Source organism: Ostrinia nubilalis, chromosome 9, assembly GCF_963855985.1.
Source record: "Ostrinia nubilalis chromosome 9, ilOstNubi1.1, whole genome shotgun sequence".
NCBI lineage: Eukaryota > Metazoa > Arthropoda > Insecta > Lepidoptera > Crambidae > Ostrinia > Ostrinia nubilalis.
The window spans coordinates 11,699,185-11,719,870 of NC_087096.1; the positions used below are offsets into that span (position 1 = coordinate 11,699,185).

At 35.4% G+C, this 20,686-nt stretch overlaps 1 long non-coding RNA gene across 1 annotated transcript in view; it reads right to left on the bottom strand.

Moving 5' to 3' along the window:
• The window catches only part of LOC135074673 (uncharacterized), a 127,164-nt gene that overhangs the window by 92,180 nt on the left and 14,298 nt on the right, over positions 1-20,686 (bottom strand). The window contains exon 2 of the long non-coding RNA XR_010257873.1: positions 643-754. This is a non-coding gene — a long non-coding RNA (uncharacterized LOC135074673). The remainder of the gene's footprint in view (positions 1-642; positions 755-20,686) is intronic.

Sequence of the window (20,686 nt, forward strand, 5' to 3'; positions counted from 1 at the left end):
AAGGTTTTTTAATATTTTTTCAAACAAGGCTATTGTGAGCGGACACGACCACTCGAATAGATTTAGAAAATATTTTCTGTATTGATCAACATCGTAATATTGAACTTTGAACTTTGGATAAAACTATATTGATTGACCTTATTTTACTCAAATTGATTAGGTACTAACGCCCGTATTCACAAACATTACTATGAGGTCTCACAGTGCGCGTGGACGCACAGGATCACGCACGAACCAATCACAGAGCTCTATTCAACGTTGTGAGTTCTATTTGCTGCTTCACTTAAGCAAGCATCGTTTGTGAATACGGGTGTAGGTAAGTGACTATGAGATTAGATGACAGAAGAGTGATCCTCCTCTTGTTATGCTACCTTGCCTACCCATACGGATGTCGAGAAAAATAATCCCATTCCCTGGCAATATACCTATTATTTAAATGTCCTTGCCATCGCCCTAATAAATGTGCCTAAACTTACTCAAAGCAGGATGTCCTCATATTTCTCGTAATTTCGTATCCTATGCATTACTTAATTAGTTAATTGTCAATACATTTAATTAAGTAGCATTTCTCAGAGCTGTGTAAAACGTATTTAATTACAAATTGAAGTACAAAGAGACGACTGTATTTTCCGTACAGCTTACCTTTCTAAGAGCTTGTTTGAGATCTCATAACAGCTAATGGAACTTCGAACACACTTCACTTTGCTAGGAAACTTTTAATTTGCTAAGTTCTTGTATCACGACTCCGGAGTACCTGCAACAAACAGTTTCGTTTAAAGCATTGGAAAATAAATAAAAGAATTGCTTGTAATTGGATGAGAATAAGTTTTCAGTTGAGATTCTATTTCTTTGGAAGTTAATTTACAATGTATTATTTTAATGTAAATTTTTGACTTTGTTTGGTCTCTGTGGAAATCCTTGGGAAAGCCTTTGTTTCACTAGGCTGAAATGAACGAACGAAACCAACGAAATCTTTGACTTCTTATTAAGTTACTTCTACTCACAAAATATATTTCTGGTTCGTTCGTTTCAGTCAAATGCCGTCCACTGCTAGACAAAAGCCTCCCATGGATTTCCATAACAACCGGTCCTACGCTGCCCATGTCCAGGTGTTTTCTGTGACTTTCACCAGATCATTGGCCCACCGAATGGGAGGCAAACTACAAAAAAAAAATCTATTGCTTTCTTTCTTATTGCGAACCTAAGAGTTGTAGGTTTTCTTTCGACAGTCTATTTTAGAGACACATAACTCAGTTAACACGAAGTGTAAGTAATTTATATTACTTTTTGTTGCAGGCATTTCAATGCCACACATATCACTCAAACAAAAATACCCAAGTACGTATTATGACTATCCCATCGCAATATTTTGACTGGAACTTTAAACGTATTCCAAACAACCGCTGGATAGACAACGTTTATTTATCCAGGCTGAAACATCATTACTGCCAACTAATAACAGTACAGTTATCTTCATGTTTTAGTAGGTATAATTTATTCTTCAAACCTGGACATTGTTTGTAGTCTAGAATGAAAAGGCTAGTGACTACTAGCAATCAGTTGACATCATACTTTTTACTATTTTTGACTTTTTTAATTTGTGGTACCTATGACGTCACGTATTTGCAAAATGCAAACTCTAAACTACAGTTAAAAGCAACTAAATTTTTAAATCCACCTACAAGTTGGATAGATGACCTCAAAAAGGTCAATCTGGACATCATTGGAGAAGGCCTATGTTCAGCAGTGGACGTCCTGTGGCTAAAATAATGATGATAATGGTGTCTCTTCCTATGTTCTTCTGTATAATTTCGTTGCAGGTCCAAGGACAGCTTAACTTTCACAAGGGACAAACTTGACCTTAACTGGTTGGGTTTTTATTGGCGGTTTTATTGTATATCTTGGCTACACAGGAGTTGTAGCGGTGGGAACGAGAGGTGGAAATAGTTCCGTATACTACGACGTCACGTATTTGCAAACTCAATTTAAGTGACCTCACAAGGGAAGGCGTTGGATGCAGGCCGCTGCCAACCGGCAAAACTGGAAAGGATGCCTATGTCCAGCCGTGGACATGCTGCGACTGAAATGATAAGTGTCAACTTCCACTAAGTATCATTTTCTGACGCTGACTTCACAGAAATGTTGAAACATTGTTTGCATCTAACGACAGGAATCTAAGTCATCCGGACTTACGTCAAAACGTATTATCGACGAGCAGTGATTTGTTTGCTGTCTGTAAGTGGTTGCAGTGGCTGCCAAACAGATGTGAAGCATCTGCGCGGCCTTGGAGCTAAGCTATGTTTGATAACAAACGGGAGTGATACATTCAGTCAATGTCAGTGTCAAATCGAAGTGGAAAAACCTTCAAGGCGAGAGTGAAAGGCACTTACAGGGCAGATATGTACCATCCTAAACTGCATCCCACTTAACACCAGGTGCGATTGTGTTCAAATAACTGCCTTGTTATGCATAAAAAAAACTATCTTTGGTTATCATTATGGGGAAACGAATTTTGCTTAAAATATCATAGGAAATATCTTTTTGTAGTGAGCTCAATTTATACTCAATACTATAGTTAAATTAGGCCCCATTTTGTGATGTCTGCGTCAGGACCGGTCATTGTGGAAATTCTTTAATGAGGCTTTTGTGCAGCAGTAGCATTTGGCTGAAACAAAACGAATGAACAAACGAAAATGATGTTTTATTGTATCTAAATTGTTGTAGCTTTATTGCATAAAAGCTCCCAGCAAGATAATTAATGTATGTGCGTTTTAAAGGTGTTCCTTGCATATAAGAATAATCAACAAATCGTGTGTTATCAACATTTTATAAAAATATATAACGTTGAGCACCCCTGGCTTATCTAATATTACAATAATCTAGTATGATGTATTAAAGCTTTTAGTTATCAAGCTCTGCATTAGCTTTCGGTCTAGTTCAGTAGGTATTCAGGTTAATGTAGATTTATTATTTTCATTTCACTTTCATTAGAAACAAGATGGTTCATTCATCAACTTTAGATTCTAGATTATAATTAGAAGTAAGTTATAAAAATATAAACTGAAATTCTAAAATAGCGGTTTCGGAGCCTCATCTAACGCGGTAACGCAAGGCTGAGTTGCACTACCTAACTTTAACGGTAACTATGACGATAAACGGTGTATTTTGTATGGAGTTTGACAGATTTTTGATGTTTGTTATAGTTAAAGTAAGATGGTGCAACCCACCCTTAGTATTAGGTCTAACTTTTTTCTTAACTTATTCATCTTTACGTGTACCTACCTATCCAGTCAGTAATTCAATAGTTATTTCTATTATCAGTTTTTATTGAAATAAACACAAGTAAAAAACTCCTAATATCTCACCAACTACCTTTGCGTTCAAGAAAATACACAGACTGATTGTTATTCAAGGACAATTTGCAAATAAATGTTATATCATTTACTATCAATAGATACTACTCTCTGTTGAATACCAATAAGTGAATAGAGTCGGCATGAATACGCAAGAATTTCCAATATATGATATCGCATTGAACGCATACCAAAACGAATCGGACCTGCTAATGCATCGCGAAAAGGGGTAACTCCTGTCCGGACACATGTCCGGATTATCGGACTTGTGTCCGAATTATTTTTCACTCTTGATTTTTCCGTCTCAATTACTAGATTACTAGATTGTTTGTACTATGAAAAAAAGCTCAAAAATCGATCTATGAACTAGGTCATATGAATCTTGAAGTTTAGGTTCAAGCCAGATTGAATTTCATATATTGGACCAATCGATATCTTACGTCAGACGATCCACAAGCTTGTTTACCCTCTCTTATGTAAAAAATCTACTCTAATATAAATTCATACTCGTATTATTATAGAAATATTAATTAATCCGTAGAGACAGATACGGGCATTATATACCTACCAAAAAAAATAATTGCGCACTCATGCTTATATAAGTTGTATTATTGCAATTAATTACACCTATACCTGTCTAAGGGACTTATAGGAGTGTAGACTAGTGTAGAGTTATACTTTTATACGATTGTTGGTGTTATAATACTCTAACAACTATCCTTTAGTCAGCCATCTGACTAAGAGCATTATAGGAGGGTAGAGATACGGCAACCGCTGTTTAACGGCCTACTTGTACGATGTTATAGAGCTAGCATTTTAATAGAACACACGTGGTCATTTATAAAGCCAAAGGCTGTTATGTTTACTTGTTTTAGACTGTTATACAGCTAGTAGCTGTAGTAGGACTTGTTTGTGATAATTAAAATAACCTTTTTTTACTATCTGTACAAAAGTGTTTCAATGGTTCGCATGTACACTGTAGGCTGTTAAAAGGACTATATGTGTTGTCCATTAACATCAATAGCAGTTTATTTGTCCACAAGTACTACTCTTATTTGCTTTAAGCTGAACACGAATGTGAATGTGATATTCTATTACACATTTCCCCAAGCCTGTTTTTAGTTGTTCATGGTGGTTTTGTACATGATGCAGAGGAAAATATTATGCCTGAACCTGAAATTTCCCTTCAAAATATACCAGATATCAGAGTGTGATGATTGCAGTTCTTGTGATAGTGAATACCATTTTGATTTGGACAATTATTCCTTTCGAAAAAAAAAATAAGAACATGGGCTATTGAAAATCGTATTCCTCATTCCGCTTTGAATAAATTGTCAAGCATAATAAACGAATTTAAACCGGGAACACTACCGTCTGATGCTTTAGGTATTCATACTTGACTATTAGTACCTGGGCTAGGCGATTTAACGGACATTAATAATTTTTATTGCGGATCTCTAAAATTTCAGTATTTGAAAGAATTAAAGATACACAATTGACCTGAACTAGGTACATCTTAAAGCTGTACATAAGTTCACATTAGAATAAATTTATAGACATTAGCGCTGTAGTGGTACAAATGTGGAACTTCATATAGATAACAGCATTCTAACAGAACACATGTGAACCTAATATACGCTCACCGCATTAAATTGGAGTTATAACAGTTCACATAGCCGTATTTCATTTCCACCATTTTGTTCTACATAACCTAAAATATTTACCAAATAAATCTCCAAAATTAATGCAGATTTATCACAAAATTCGCAGATAGAGCGATTGAGTTTTGGTTTCATGTTATAATTAATTACCGTAATATAATTATAATGCCAATCCAATATCAAAAACTGAAAATTGTAGATTTCCTCTCAGCCAGTTTTAAATATTTTAAAATGAATATCGTGTTTTTACAGAGGCGCGTAAATATTTTAGCTGTAAATATGTATACATTTCACGATAAAGTTGCATTCCCAATGGCATTAACATTATTAAGTATTTAAAACCCGTGTTATTATTTGCATAAATGATTATCCGCCCGAGTTGTTTCCCTCTTGGCACTCACGTACAAATACCAAACTAATATTAAAATGTGGAAATAATTTAAGACACACGTGAACTTTAGGTAGCATTGGAGTACTTTTGTCGGACTTTATAACTTTGAAAGCTGTGCATTTAGCCACTTGTTACTCTTTATTGTCCTCACGTACGTTGTATGGTTCACACTGCGTCCCATATAGTGCCGTAAGTCAGCCTTAAGTACGATGTTACTACTTAAACTGCTATTATAATGCTATTATACTGCTAATGTACAGCCATAGTGAACTTAAAGCTGTCTAATTTGTGCCCAAACTGGTTCTATAAAAGCATTATAGCAAGCTATACAGCTCGTATACAGCTGACATACACAGCTTGTGGAGTACATGTGAACGACTATTGAACTCTTAAATGGAGTAAAATGTTACTTGGGATGTAACTAAAAACATTTTTTTTGTTCTTTTTCTGAAATGTTTCGGGACTTTTTTCTTAGTTGGCTTGGCAACCCTAGCGAATCGCATATAGATGCGGAGGCCTATTTATACCATCCTAATGGAAGCTCTGGCATTTAATTGTCTTTGGGAAGCAATAAACGCGAACATAAAACCCATCCATATGTCAGAGGTTGGGCAAATCATAATGTCATCCGATGGTACTCGTTTGTAGCCTTGTTATGTCTAAAGTTGACTCGTAATAACTCATCAGTTCCAAACTCTACCTACAGACACAGGTACTAAACGGTAGAAAGCTCTGGAAGATATACTCGTATAGGTACATATAAATAATTGAAAACGTTGATCCATTTACATTTACACATTTTAAAATGTGTAAAAGAAAACAAATTGCTTAGGTACACATCGCTTGTGTCTCTCTTAGAATAAAATGAAACTTTTAGTCCGTCTAACTTTAGATAACGCGTGTACCTACGATTTATACGAGTACGTATACTTATTCCAATATAGCACTTTCGCAAAAAGAAGGTTTACCTTCTTTTTTCCCGACAGCGCCCGAAGGGGGGTTATTCATAAACACCTTAGCATCGTAGTAGTATTACAAGCTAATTTGCAACATACCTACATCTGATACGTTGGCATGATCCTCAGCACGGCACGCATTGTCCGGAGGTTCCTCAGCCTGTGACCCTGACCACCGGTAGCTTGGGCCCTGCTCCGCTGCCAGCGGAATAACTATTTTTAAGTCTTTTTTTATAATGTATTTTTATTTTTGATAATTTACATTGTAAAAAAAAATATAAAATTAAGAAGTCTTTCGGCTGAAACGACGACGACGACGACGAAGAAGTAAAGTGAATAAAGAGAATAATAATAAATTTCAACTTAACACATAAAAATGCAGAATTTAATAAAGTGTCGATTACACAGGCCTATAAATGTTTTTTTGTTTGGTGCAGCTCTTTTTGTATATACGGTCGATAAAATGGGTAATGTACACATATTGACATACTTACGTCATATTATTATATGAAATACGAATACGAAATAGAGCTGATAGAGAAAAACTGATTACATTTTTGATACCGCCATACTTAAAATCGGGTGTAAAATCCCCGGCACCAAAATGGCTGTAGGCCAGTGTAGTCTACCCACGTGTATCATAATACCATTGCCGTTGAAATGTCGAAGTTGTTCAGCTAATTTATGAATATGCAGTCGAATCTGTCTAGAAATTAGGACAATCTGCTGTAAGACAAACGGCATAAATGAATGAGTAATAGGTATTCCCCGAACTTCAGTGCAGTTTCTAGAAATTAGTTTATAGGCACTTAAATGCTCCACGTTTGAAATTTCAAATTAAGTGGGGATTAACATTCATATGGGACTGAATGGGTAAGTCAGGTAATAATTTGCAGGGAAACTCAGTCTCGTGAGTATGTAGATTAGAACTCACGGTATATCAAGTATACCTATACTAATACGAGTAATCTACTTACGGTTTGGAAATACATGTACAGACATGAATGGGTCTTTTCGTGCAAGGTAGTGACCAACCAGCCATTGTGGAAATCATTGGGGGAGGCCTATATTCAGCAGTGTACGTACGTCCTATGGCTGAAATGATGATGATGATGATGAACGTTAGGTTCGATTCTTGGTCAGTCACTTCAGCTCCTAAAAGGTGTTTTTCAACTTTTAATTTTGGGAATATGTTGTACCTACTAATAAATACTGAAATCAGTACTACAAAAATATTTTATGTTCTAAGCTTTCCAATAATTTACGTGTTTTATTAGTCATGGTTTATTCATATTATGCTGTATTTTGGCTTCTCATTTTTATTTAAGTATTTGCCAAAATGCAATATCAAAACAGGCTACTTCGAAAATTAATCTTAGAGACAGATTCAATATGGACATAGAGTTATTATTAGAATTGAAATATTCAATATTCTGACATTATAAAGCAAACTGAACTCAGTTTTGTTTGTGCCAACTGCAATATCAGAATTATTTATTCCACCTAAAATATTCCAGGAAACTGTATTATCATTGGAAATCTGTGAAAATTGGAACTTTCCTTCAATTTTGATAAAATATGGCTTTCCGACTTGAAAGTTTTAATCAAACTTTTTTCATAAAAGGTTGAACCACTTCACCTAATGAGACTTCAGTGAAGAAGATCAGAAGGTAAAACTAAGTCAAAGTGAGATAATAATAAAAAAAACTCTTTTTCCTTTTGGCCATCACAAGTAAGAAATTCCTGTACTATCTACCTTAAATGAAATCGGGAAACATCCTCGTACATTGTATAGGGCAGTGTTCTGCAAACGGTGTACCGTGGCACACTCACTGGTGTACCGTGGTCATTAGATGGTGTGCCTCGGAAAAATAAGATTATCTTATAAACTTATTTTTAGTAAATAAGTAAGGGTAAGACTAATAGAGATACTAATTACTTACTTAAAAAATGATTTTTCATGTGTGGAGGGAGTACCTACCTCCAAAAAATTTCGTTTTCCTAGATACATGTACCTTGAACACAAAAATTTTGCGGAACACTGGTATAGGGTATTGTATAGCAACTGAAATAGATCTGAAACCGAAGCTTTCCACCTACCTAAACACCTAGATCTTGTATTCAGAATGACTAACATGCGGGTACATTCATAATCTGCGATTACGGGGTTGTTTCTTTGTTCTTGTGTGAAATGGGGTTTAAATCCATTGTCTTTCTGGTATGCATCGGTGAGCTCACCTCCATTCTTTGGACTGCGATCGTGAGGTGCCTTTATTTATATTGTTTTCAACCCTCACCGGAATTTTCTATATAAGTTGTTTATTCGTTCATATTCCTACTGTAACATTACAGCTGGGAAATTATGACATACGACTTTAAGAGAAAGGGAGGCGGCATTATGTTAATACGTAGAAAGGTGATTGTTACTAGCCCGTAGCGAGTATTTGGAAGTATGGAATCGATTTTTGAAAAAATAATTTCAAAAGATTTCACTGTCTCTTAAACTACCTATTTGTATTCCGATTTTTACATACATGTTCCCTATTCTCATGATAATTTCTAAGTATTGTGATTCAAATGAAGTCTCGTATCTTTGATTTGAAATAAACTTGAATATAAACTAGACAAGGGATGGGTGTAAGAACCAACAAAAGGGACTAACAAATCTTGAAAGAATCTTTGTAACAACAGCTGTTTTTGTATTCTCTTGTATTATTGATACAAAAAAGTAACATAAAAACTCGCTACAAATATAGAAAGAGAAACATAACGACGTAAATTGCAAACCATAGCTCAAAAACTAAACTCGGTTATTTGTTAGACCCAAAGCTGTTTTTGTTTTAAAATTACATTGCTGCATTGTTTTCTCGTAATTCCAGAACAATAGTACTGGCACAGAAGTAAATAGTTACTAACTACATATTTCGTAGGTCACTCAGACCCACGACTAAACCCCACTGTTTGTTCACTTGTTATTGTTTTGCAACAAAGTTAGTTTCAACAATAACGTAGTCCTAGAAGATCCCTTTTAGGACAGATTCCAGGAATGTAGATTTAATTCCAAGTTATACGTCTGGAAAGAAATAAGTTTTGGGTGAATTTATTACAACAAACCAATGTTGACTTGACAAGTCTATTCATTGCTCTAAATAGTTTTATTCAAATAAACAAAGTATATTTTTTCCAGTATAATCGCTCTCTCTCTCAAATAGTGATGAATTTTAATACAAATTCTTCAGGATTTTGAGCAGGTGTTGTGAATGTTTTGTCATTGATCGACATAAAACATTAGATGATAAATGACTCGGCGTTACCGCAACACGGTGAAAAATCGTACTGACCTACATATTTACGGAAGCATTTTTTAGAGTATGTAATATCAAAATGATACAATATCAATAATGTAACCTACTTACATCTCTGTTTTGATAACGCAAGTTTTTCTTTGGCCACAACTTTTTATAATGGCACAGTAAGGCGGTTTGTAGACATCCGTTTTTTAACCGGACGACGGACCGGCAAAAAACGGATATCCTTTGTTTGCTGTAAATTTTCTCGCCGAACCTATGTCCGATGCATGTGCACACGTTCATTTTAAACCATACATCACTGTTAAATCCAGCGAGAAAACCGGGCCGCTATCCGGAAAAAAAAACGGTAGCCTGTCAACGGAGGAGTCGAAGCGGTGGAAACTTGGGAATAGTGGCGATACCGTAAGAGTGTAGACTGCGATACGTGATGATCGCAGGAAGCTGGATGCAGGCAACGCAGCACCGATCCTTGTGGCCATCTTTGGGGAAACTTTTATCTAACCGTGAACTTTCTTTTGTGTAACCTTATTACATGAGTTGCAAGACCATTCTACAAGAGTCAACCCTTCACCCAATTGTGTGAACCCCCATTCATCAGTCCGTACAAAGCACATCTCATTCCACGCCATCGACTCCGCTGTCGCGCGCAGCATCCGTCAAACGCGTCAGTCTAATCGCCCGGAGTGACGCGAGCCGCGTCATTATGTTGGTCTAATGACGGGGATTGTGTCAGTGTCAGTATGTTATAAAAACTGGGCAAATGTGAGTCGGGCTCGTAGGAAGAGGGTTCCGTACCTATTCCACTGTTTAATCTCTGTTGTAAAGATTAAGAAGAATGTCATCGATAGACACAAAGATGGTTATAAGTAGGTACAGCGAAGCTTAGTAACTACAAGTTCAAAATATGCGTGCGGGCTTTGTTTTTAATAGGATCTTTGACGATTGTTACAAGGACCGTTTTAACCTCACACAATCGAGAGCAAGCATATTTTTTTGAAAAAGATAAACTTTTTGTATTCACTGATGAACTCACTATCAATTTCACCACTCCAGCAATGTAAATGCTTTGTCGGCCGTTTGGTGTAGTGGTTCAGAACGGACTACTATGCCGAGAGGTCCCGGGTTCGATTCCCGGCCGGGCAGAAATTGAAATGATGAATTTTAATTTCTGTGACGGGTCTGGGTGTGACTATGTATAATATTTATGTATTTAAAAAAAAAAAGTAAGTATATAAGTAGTATATCCGTTAAGCTAGCACCCATAACACAAGCATTAAGTTGCTTACTTTGGGGCTAGCTGGCGCTGAGTGAAATTGTCCAAAGATTATTTATTTTAAAGATTATTTATTTAAATGAATAAAACCAATACCTACAACGAAAGAGCGTGGCGAGGAACTATATTTTGTATTTAAAAAGAATTTTAGAACACACAACCAACATCCAATATAGTGTAGCGTATCAAAGCGTTTTTTGCGTCTGACTTTGTTGAATATTCTGTTACCAATAGCTCTGAGTAAATAAAATTCCATGTTCAATCGACAGCACATCGACCTACCAAACTGACGAATTTTCCCAATGGATTTTGGACTTTACCTCTTTAGTTCAAGGCTCCAAATCAGTGGGAAAAGTACACAATATTGTATCCTTTGCCTGTAATAGGCAGGATATTGCCAGTCAAAGGCAGGCTCTGGGTAACGTTGGAGCTGGTAAATTCGAATTCCAATAATCAAACGTCAAACACAGAAACTGAGTTGACCGAGTTCAATGTCTTTAGTTTGTCGATGTGTACTTTTTTTGGAAAGTATGCGTTAATAAAATGGTAGGTAACGAGATCTAATAACAGACCTAGGCTTTTATATCCATTGTCAAAAGAAAAAATACTACAACGATTAAATTAATTTGACAAAAAGAACGCAGCGTGGAATTCCATAGAGCTAATTTAACGTAGAATAAAAGTAATAATAACATTCTAAGGCTGAGTTGCACCACCTAACTTTAACCGTGACTAAGTATAACGATAACCGGTGCTTTTTGTATAGTTTGTCAGATTTTTGACGTTTGTTAAAATTAAAGTAAGATGGTAGAACCCAACCTAAACTAAAACTGCCAAGAGGATTACTAATGTTTGGCCAAAAAACGTTTCCCAAATTATCTCATCGCAAACAACGTTTCGCAAATTTTTATTTGGCAAATTCTCATTTGGCAAAGCAACTTATTGCAAACTTTTAATTCGCAAATGTTTTTTTTGGCATATTATTGTTTAGCAAATTATTGTTTGGCAAAGTATGGTTTGCCAAACGTTTCATTAGGCAAAAATATTTCACGATAAACTATTTACAAAATAATTTGATTGGTGCATAGAATGGTATACAAATTAGCTTGTGGTTATTATTTTGTTTAGTGGGGAGTTAATATAAAATTTGTTCTACATTAATTTCCTTATTTCATTCTTTGTATCGAAATTTCCAAATGATTCATTAACAATAGAGGTGATTCTAGCGCTCGGCGGCCGCTGCCGCGGCACGCTTCGCTCGCCTTCGCGCATTAAGGGTCACTGTTCTAACCTAACCTAACCTACTATTTTCTGCAATACCTACTTTTTGCAACCATACTATTTTCTGCAATGTTTTACATAAAATTATTGTGAAAACCATGATCATGTGCCTTATGCTTTGATTTGTGGGTAACGGTGGGTAAGTATGTGAAGTGTCAATTTGACCAAACAAATTATTTGGGATATAATATTTGGCAACATAAAACATTTGCTAAATAAACATTTGCCAAGTAAAATTTGGCCAAATGATAATTTGACCAAATGAATTAGTTGCGAAAAGTACAGTTGCTAAAAGTTCATTTGGGAAATGAAACTTTGGCGATAAGTTGTTTGCGAAGTGAAATTTGGCGAAAAGTAATTTGGCCAAACGGAAGGATACCCTGCCAAGACTATTAAACAGAACCCTAAAAACTCATTGTTTTCTAATAATTCTGATTTCCGCCTTTTTTCTGCTTTCTGACTACTTACCACATCACTTACCGCCTCTGTGGTCTAGTGGTTAGACCACCTGCTTCAGACGCAGAGGTCCCGGGTTCGATTCCCAGTGGGGGCAGAATTTTCTGTTCGGTTTGGTTGGTGGTAGGGCTTGTTCCAAGTCCGCCTGGCTAGCTACCACCATCTTACCTAAGTCTGTCGCCATAACAACAATGTTAACAGCATTGTTGTGTTCCGGCAGTTAGAGGTAAGATAGCCAGTTCCTCTGTGGTTGAGAATGCCGGGTGAAGCTCGCTTCCACCTTCGGCCTGATCATCACTTACCAACAGGTGAGATACAGGCCAAGAGCTTCCTCGTTGTGGATAAAAAAAACTCCCACGCCCAACACGTTTAACTTTCCATCTAGTTTTACTAAACCAACACATACCCAATTCAGGTTAACGGTCAATTTGCTTTGGCTTTGCAAATAACAGGTACGCTGTCAAAGGCCTATTTCCAAGCAGGTTACACACCATCCGATTGTTCGTACAATAAAAATCATGACACGTAGAGAATAGACCGCGCCGCGGGTGGAATTGAAATATATTCACTTACTGAGGGTGCTTGGGCGGACTATACATCAAGGTTAGTGTAGGGCTGGTTAAGTGAAAATAAGTAGGGTGCTTTCGCCTGAAAAACTCAGTTCGACATCCATAAAATAAAGTCTAGATTTCTTTAATAAAAGATGGATTTGGGTTTCAGATAGACCTAATTAAGTGATAAAGACGAGTTCCACCAGCAGGGCTAGGATGCGCGCCGTGATAAACTTTTATCGATGATTTTAGACGACAAATGTATGGGCTAATCGCGTAAAATCGATATGGCGTGATAAACGCTTATCGCGGCGCTCATTTAGGCCTACTGATCACCACTTTCCATCACCAATGAGATGCAGGCCACGAGGGTTTATCATCAATGAGATGCAGGCCCAAAGCTTTTCTGTTGCGGTAAGTACCTAATTCAATTGGAGTCTGAAAACTCCATAGTTGTTCCATAAACGTCATGTATCAAAAAAAGATCTTCATCATCATCATCGTCATTTTCAGGCACAATTTGTCCATTCTTGAACTAAGAAAGCATTTCAAATTAATTAAGTAATTCAGCTTTATCAAAAGTGTGTAACTACTCAAACACAAACGTTTCATAAATAAATTCCAGAAACACACACAATATTCACTCACCAATATCGCTGTATACATTAACCATTCCGCAAAAGTCCGGCCCTAATGTCCCATTCAAATCTGACAGCCCTACTCGCGTCCTAAAGGGACAAATGACGTAGAAATCGCTAGACCTATCTCGGGCCCGTGGATTTGGACATTCAACTTTATACAGGGTGGAAACGTTAAGTGATCTCACTCGATTATTTCTAAACTATACAATATATCGAAAAACTGATTACTGATTCTGAAAGTGCTTCACAAGTTCTTTCAAACGATACCAATAATAGGTTACAGAATAAACTGGTTCTATCCGAAAATTCAATGTTTCCAGCTTTCATACATTTAGTAAAACCACATAATATTAAAAACTATACAAGATATTCAAAAACTGGTTACTGATCCTGAAAGCGCTTCACGAGCTCTATCCAATGGTATCAATAATAGGTTACAAAATAAACTGGATCCATTTGAAAATTCAATGTTTCCAGCTTCCATACATTTAGTACAGCCACAGTCATGGCACTCATGTCTTGTCAATATTATAGCAAGTAAAGCCTAAAACCAATGTTTTCCAAGAATAATTTAAAATAAGAATGACTGAATGAATTTACGAGTTCATTTTAAGTGTTTATTATTTAATGAAAAAAATTAATACTTCTATGATTGTTTGGCTGGCATACATTTCGTATGAAGGCTGAAAACATGAAATTTTCGGATAGATCCAATTAATTCTGTAACCTAATATTGGTACCGTTGGATAAAACTTGTGAAGCACTTTCAGGATTAGTAACCAGTTTTGCGATATCTTGTATAGTTTAGAAATAATCGAATGAGATCACTTATCGTTTCCACCCTGTATTATTGGATTTTTCGCCTTGTGATATTTCCCGGGACTGAAAGGTGCGGTAAAAGTGCGGGTAATGTGACCTCTCGCTTTTTGAACATATTCTTCAATTATTGACGTCTCGGGGGTTTACGATCGCTTTTTTGTTGAGTCGATTGCGGATCGGAATGGCTGTGAATTGTTGGTTTCTTTAGTAAAAATTGAATTTAAAAATAAGCTTGGGCGAAGATTTCTTACATTTTAAGTGTAGATTGTGGTAGTGTGGTAAGTAGAGATTATCTAAAGTCGCAAAAATGAAAAGAAAACTAGTGCAATTTACTAATACAATTAGAACCTCCACATACCTACTTTATCTGTGAATATGTTAAGCTCTCCTTAAGAAAATATAATTTTCTTAAGACTTTCAGCGATTCACCTAACTATGATGAAATTGATATCTCCAAATAAAAGTACAGTAACAAAATCCAAAAAGTGTAACGGAATCCCATAAAAACGACGACATATTTATTTTACCTTCCGTAAAAATCTATCAAACGAATTTGTTCTGGAACCTTCGAAATATCGGTGTCTATAAAACGTTACATTTACCGTAACAAACGAAGTGGAAATCCGGGGACCGATCTCGAATATGTACTATCATAATGTGAATTTTAGTTCGGCCTACGAGTTTAGTACAGCCTGGAAAAGGAAATTCAATAGTTTTTTATGCCGCTGGAAATACGGCTCAAGTTCGCGGGAAATTTCTTCTCGTGCTATTTATATCATCGGTACTTAGCTAGACTATATTTTTATCTTACCTACCACTAAAGCTGACAATCTTTAAATTTAAACCAAGTCCGTGACGAACGCCTAATCCATTTAAGCACCAAAGACGCCTCAAAAATAAATGACCGCCATACGACAGCTATATTACCTTTCATGATACTCTAATACTACAAACAGAGATGTGCCATACATCAAAAATATGGCCCATTATTCCCAATTAAGTAGTTGGAACATTCCGGGAATGGTAGTACTTATTACCAACCAAGAGATTTAATAATGCCTTAGTCTTAATATTTATTTTGAGTTAAAAAAATGTTTGGGAACCTAATAATAACTGATTATCACATAGGTATTATATTTGAATCTTAGATTTTGGTTTGGATAATTTTCTTACTGGAAATCTTATTTCAATAGTAACAATATTCTGTGAATAAGTACCTACGTCTTCTCGAATAAAGCTATAGCAAGGCGTGCAAAACACAGTCCCTTTTTATATGCCTGATAAAATAAATCAAGTTTCTGCAAGCAATTTCACATACATCTGCAAGTAATGTGAATAACAAATCTTTACTTTCTTACTTATTTTCTTTTGCTTTTTTGCCTTACACTATGAAATTATTATGCCAAGATGATGTAAGTTTGCTACTGTATTAAAAGAATCTGTAGCTTATAGTGAGATTAGAAATAAGCTGTTTTTTTTATAGATTTTCCCAAGAATTATGCTGATTTTGTTTGTATTTCAACATTTCAGTAATAATACTATACCGACTTAGGTATAAAACTTTTTTTACAGAAACCACTAAAATCAAAGACTGAAATAAATTGAAATATAAATTATTTCACGAGACGAAATCCTTCTCCGAGGATTAATATAGTTATACTCAAAATGCTAAAATAACATCTTAATTTCTACTAATCAAAAGTTCTTAATTCTTAACTTTGTACTTTGCAATTAGTTCCTTTCTAATTAATCCTCGCTAAGTTTGGAGGTAGAGCGCTTTCAGTGCTGTCTAATTAATTTAGCAATATCATTAAATATTATTGTATCTTGTTATAACAGGTTCTGTTTCTTGAACAAAAGTTACAAAATCCTTCAGGATTATTATTTATACCGACTTTTCCCGCCGGAGATGGCTAAAGAAGGAATATGCGTACATCAAGCCTCCTCAATCCGACTAGCAAGTAAAGGGAGTGTAGGTCGAATCTTCCGTTTGTCTCTGGTAAATTAGAGAAAGACCACCACCACCACCACCACCTTCACCACCTTTATTGGAGACTAAATAACCTGATGATGAAGATGAAGACTTCGTTCGTTTCAGCCAAATGACGTCCACTGCTGGACAAAAGGCTTTTCATAACCACGGGTCCTGCGCTGCCCGCATCCAGATTCTTCCCGCTACCTTCACTAGATCGTCGGTCCATGAAGTATACCTACTTTTAATACAATATGACACTAGCTTTCCTTCCTTGGCTGGCTCTTATAGATAGGTAAATAAAATACCTATTTTATTCCACACTTGAAACAAAACTCAATGCTAGTGTATCCAAAGTGTATTTATACAAATGAAACGTATACTCGTATCTTATCCTACGTTCCGATGCAGTCAGAAATAAACTTTACCTGGAGCAGACATAAAGAACACCTCAAGGTGTAGATAAGCTTGTTTATTATAGATATGGATAGAGGAATTCCAATTTGTCTTAAAATGTTTGGTTGAATACCTATTTCAATGCTAGCTTTTATTTTATTTGGGTGATATCGCATTACTACTATGCCTAAACATAGCTTCGAATATTATTGTAATTTTTATTTAATTTAATTGTATTCTGAATTGATCTTTTTAGCTTAAGCATGCTCATCTTCTACTTAAGTATAAACTCAATTCAGAAACCGCTGAACGTCTTTTTTATATATCTTTTTTCCCACGTGCCACAAACTCTACCTTTGTCCAAAGTAGTTCAAGTAAATCGTCAATAAAATATGTAAATAGAGGAAACAGTCATCCGCAAGACTAGTGTTGAAAATGACTAAAGCGGCTGAATTTGACTGAGCGCCATTTATGGTCAAACTGTCAAAAACGGTCATTTTCGGTCAATTTGATTTCAGTAATAGTTTAGTACTTTTTTAAGTTTTTTTTTTTAGATTTTGTGATTGATAATAGTAGGCGCACACCGTTGATTTTTCTTCGGCCGATAGTTTAGTCGGGCAGTTGATCAGTATGGGCATGTATGGGAGTGCGCACACTACGCCGATTCGATTTGGTCGATCTTCATACAATTTAAAATCGGGCACAACTATCGGCCAACTAAAAATCAACGGTGTGCGCCTACGTCTACAACATCTTAATTGAAATGAAAAGTGGTTTGTAATGATTTATTGTAGTTAAACATTTTACAGTGAGACTACAACTTTTACATTGAAACAATGAGTATTTGAAACAATAAACGTGTTTGGGTACCTAAATAAATAAATTCGGTGTTAGTACAGTGATATTTGAGTCAAATTGACTGAATTTTTCAATAAATGACCGGTAATTTATGGTTTTTGACCATCGTGACCGGTCAGATTCAGTCAAATTACATCTCTACGCAAGACCCTTGACCCGCTGTCCGCCCGCCCTGAGAACAAATCCAATAATATATTCGTGAAGTGTTCTCGTGAAGGGCGCCCCAATTGTGATCTTCAAATGCAGTCGAAGCGTTTCGTGTTAAAGACATGTACGAGCATGTATCTCAAAACATTACAGAGTTATAAAAAATTGAAAAGGCCGGTTATTATTACATAGGAAAGAAAGAAAGAAATAGACTTTATTGAACACAGTAAGCACAAATTATAAACATTAACAACACAAAACGAATATAGAAAATAGTGGCCCTGATATGAGGAGCCTATGTGTAAAAGACAAAGAGAGAATGCTACGCTTAAACGTACGAGTACTAGTGGGAACACATCTAGAATTGAAGGATAATCCTAAAACTTGTTGAAACTTTAATTTGTCTTATCTCTAACGCTACAGTTATTGTGAATCCGCCGAATTCGAAATCTCGTTGCGCCATAATGTTTAGCGCGAATATTTGAAGATTATGTCTTTTTTACAGGTGACTGAGTTTGTTGCGGCGCTTCTTCTCAGCACTTGCCAAATGTTGGTCTCGAAGCGCTGGTAGGGTAAAAAGATTATGAGACATGTAGAGGCTCCTTAAGAGCAAAATGACGATTTGTAAGAACTATTTATTAGTCTAAACAAATAAAGAAATTTTGACTTTTTTGACTTTCATGTAGTTATTATAATGATAAAGTATCTTTATCCACCTGTTATAATAAAGATCAGACTTAAAATCAATCAATGTGCTTATAGACTAATGTCGTCAACTAATGAATCAAATTAGACAAACATAAATCTTCCTGAACTGATCCATCTTAATTTAAGGTCTCTTGATATCAATTATGTTTTCCAAGAAAAGTCAACATCTTGGACTATTGATATCACAGCCATTGTTGAAGGCAGAGATATAATTTGCGAAAGGAAATTTAGCAATTGAGCATTCCATTTTCAAGATATTCCATGAATTTTCATTGAGAACCCTCGAAAGGAGAGAAATGGATATAATAACCCGACTGTAGAAAACATTAAATATTTTGGAATTGCTTCATCTTCAAATTTTACTTTGTGTCCTTTCATCTTCTGAGATTTTTCAAACAATTATTCGGTTTAGTAGCACAAAAATATGTAGCAATTTGAAATAGCAATTTTACAAAAAATATTTTCTTTCTGAAAAAAGCTTTTGTCGATTTGAGACGATACAATATGTATTTATGAAGATACTAAACAAAGCAGTTCACTTATAAAGCTACTATTACTAAAAGCAGCTGTTCCAAATTGAAGCTACTCTGATGAATGATCCATATTTAATACTTTAAAGCAGATAATCCGACTACTAATGCATTTTAGTGTTCAAATTAATCTAGTACACGTTAGTTAGGAAAGCTCATTAGTTGAATTACTGTCGGACATAAAGCTATTTATCAACACGATATGATTGCTGTTAAATTGGATACTATTATTTACCTGCGTCTTTGCTCTTCGTCGAACAAAGCGTCGAGTTTATAACAAAAAAAGAAATAGGTACTGACTCCAAAAAAAGTTCACTAAAAAGTAGAAAAATATTTTATTGGGACAAATACCATGATTGATATTTTTAGAGTCCTCATTTTTTGAAGTCAATTTTACAAAATAATTTCTTTACGCGCGTGGTCAATTTCTAGTTTTTGGATCCCTGTTTTATCCTCATAATGGGGATGAATTTTGGAAAATCCTTTCTTAGCGTGTGCCTATGTCATACTTAATAATAACTATCTGCATTTCTTTTCGCGTTATTCACTGTACCTACTTCTTCTTCTTCTTCTTAGTGTCGACAACAAACCTGTAGTACCTACTTAATTGGAGCAATAACATATTCTTTGTCCAATTTAAATACGTTTTAGTTTAGTTTTTTTAGGTACGATCAATAGATTCAATGTTGTGTATCATTCAACATTCATTTCTTAGAAAGATATTGAAACCTAATGTGCGTGAAACCCGTCGGGGCTGAAAATAATACAAATAAATGTTTATTAGATTGGATTCTTTGTACAAAGCTAGTCAGATTTCATTACGTTTCAATACATTCAGAATTTCGATATTTGTATTTTTTGTGATGTCTCATGAAAATTTAGTGTTGAGATGTTTTGAATCATGGATTCACATCTTATGATGTATTAAGCCGTACCTGATGATGTCAGAATGCCACCATAATATTTTGAACTTTAGTAAGATAACATGAGGTTCAAAAATGTCTTATTTCATTGATATGTGGGTCTTAAGACATGATAAGTTCTTCGTATTCAGTCAGGAAGGTTTTAATAGACTCTATGAGTCTCCAAACGCATGAAGACTGGAGAACTGAGATCGTGTTGATTGACGGCTTGATTGATGTTTATGTGAATCTAATAATAATGGCAATAGCCATTGTATGTAAGCAATATTTAAACTGAAAACGTCCGACACAATTTTGCTGGACTGTATAACCGAGACCTTAAACAAACCTAGACTCCTATTAGTCTAATAATAGCCAACGCCTAATGGTTCCCAAGCCCAATAAAAGTCTATGTTCGTTCAGTGTATATTGTGTACTTGTTTCTATATTGTTATAATTTTATTATGGTACTTGTATTGC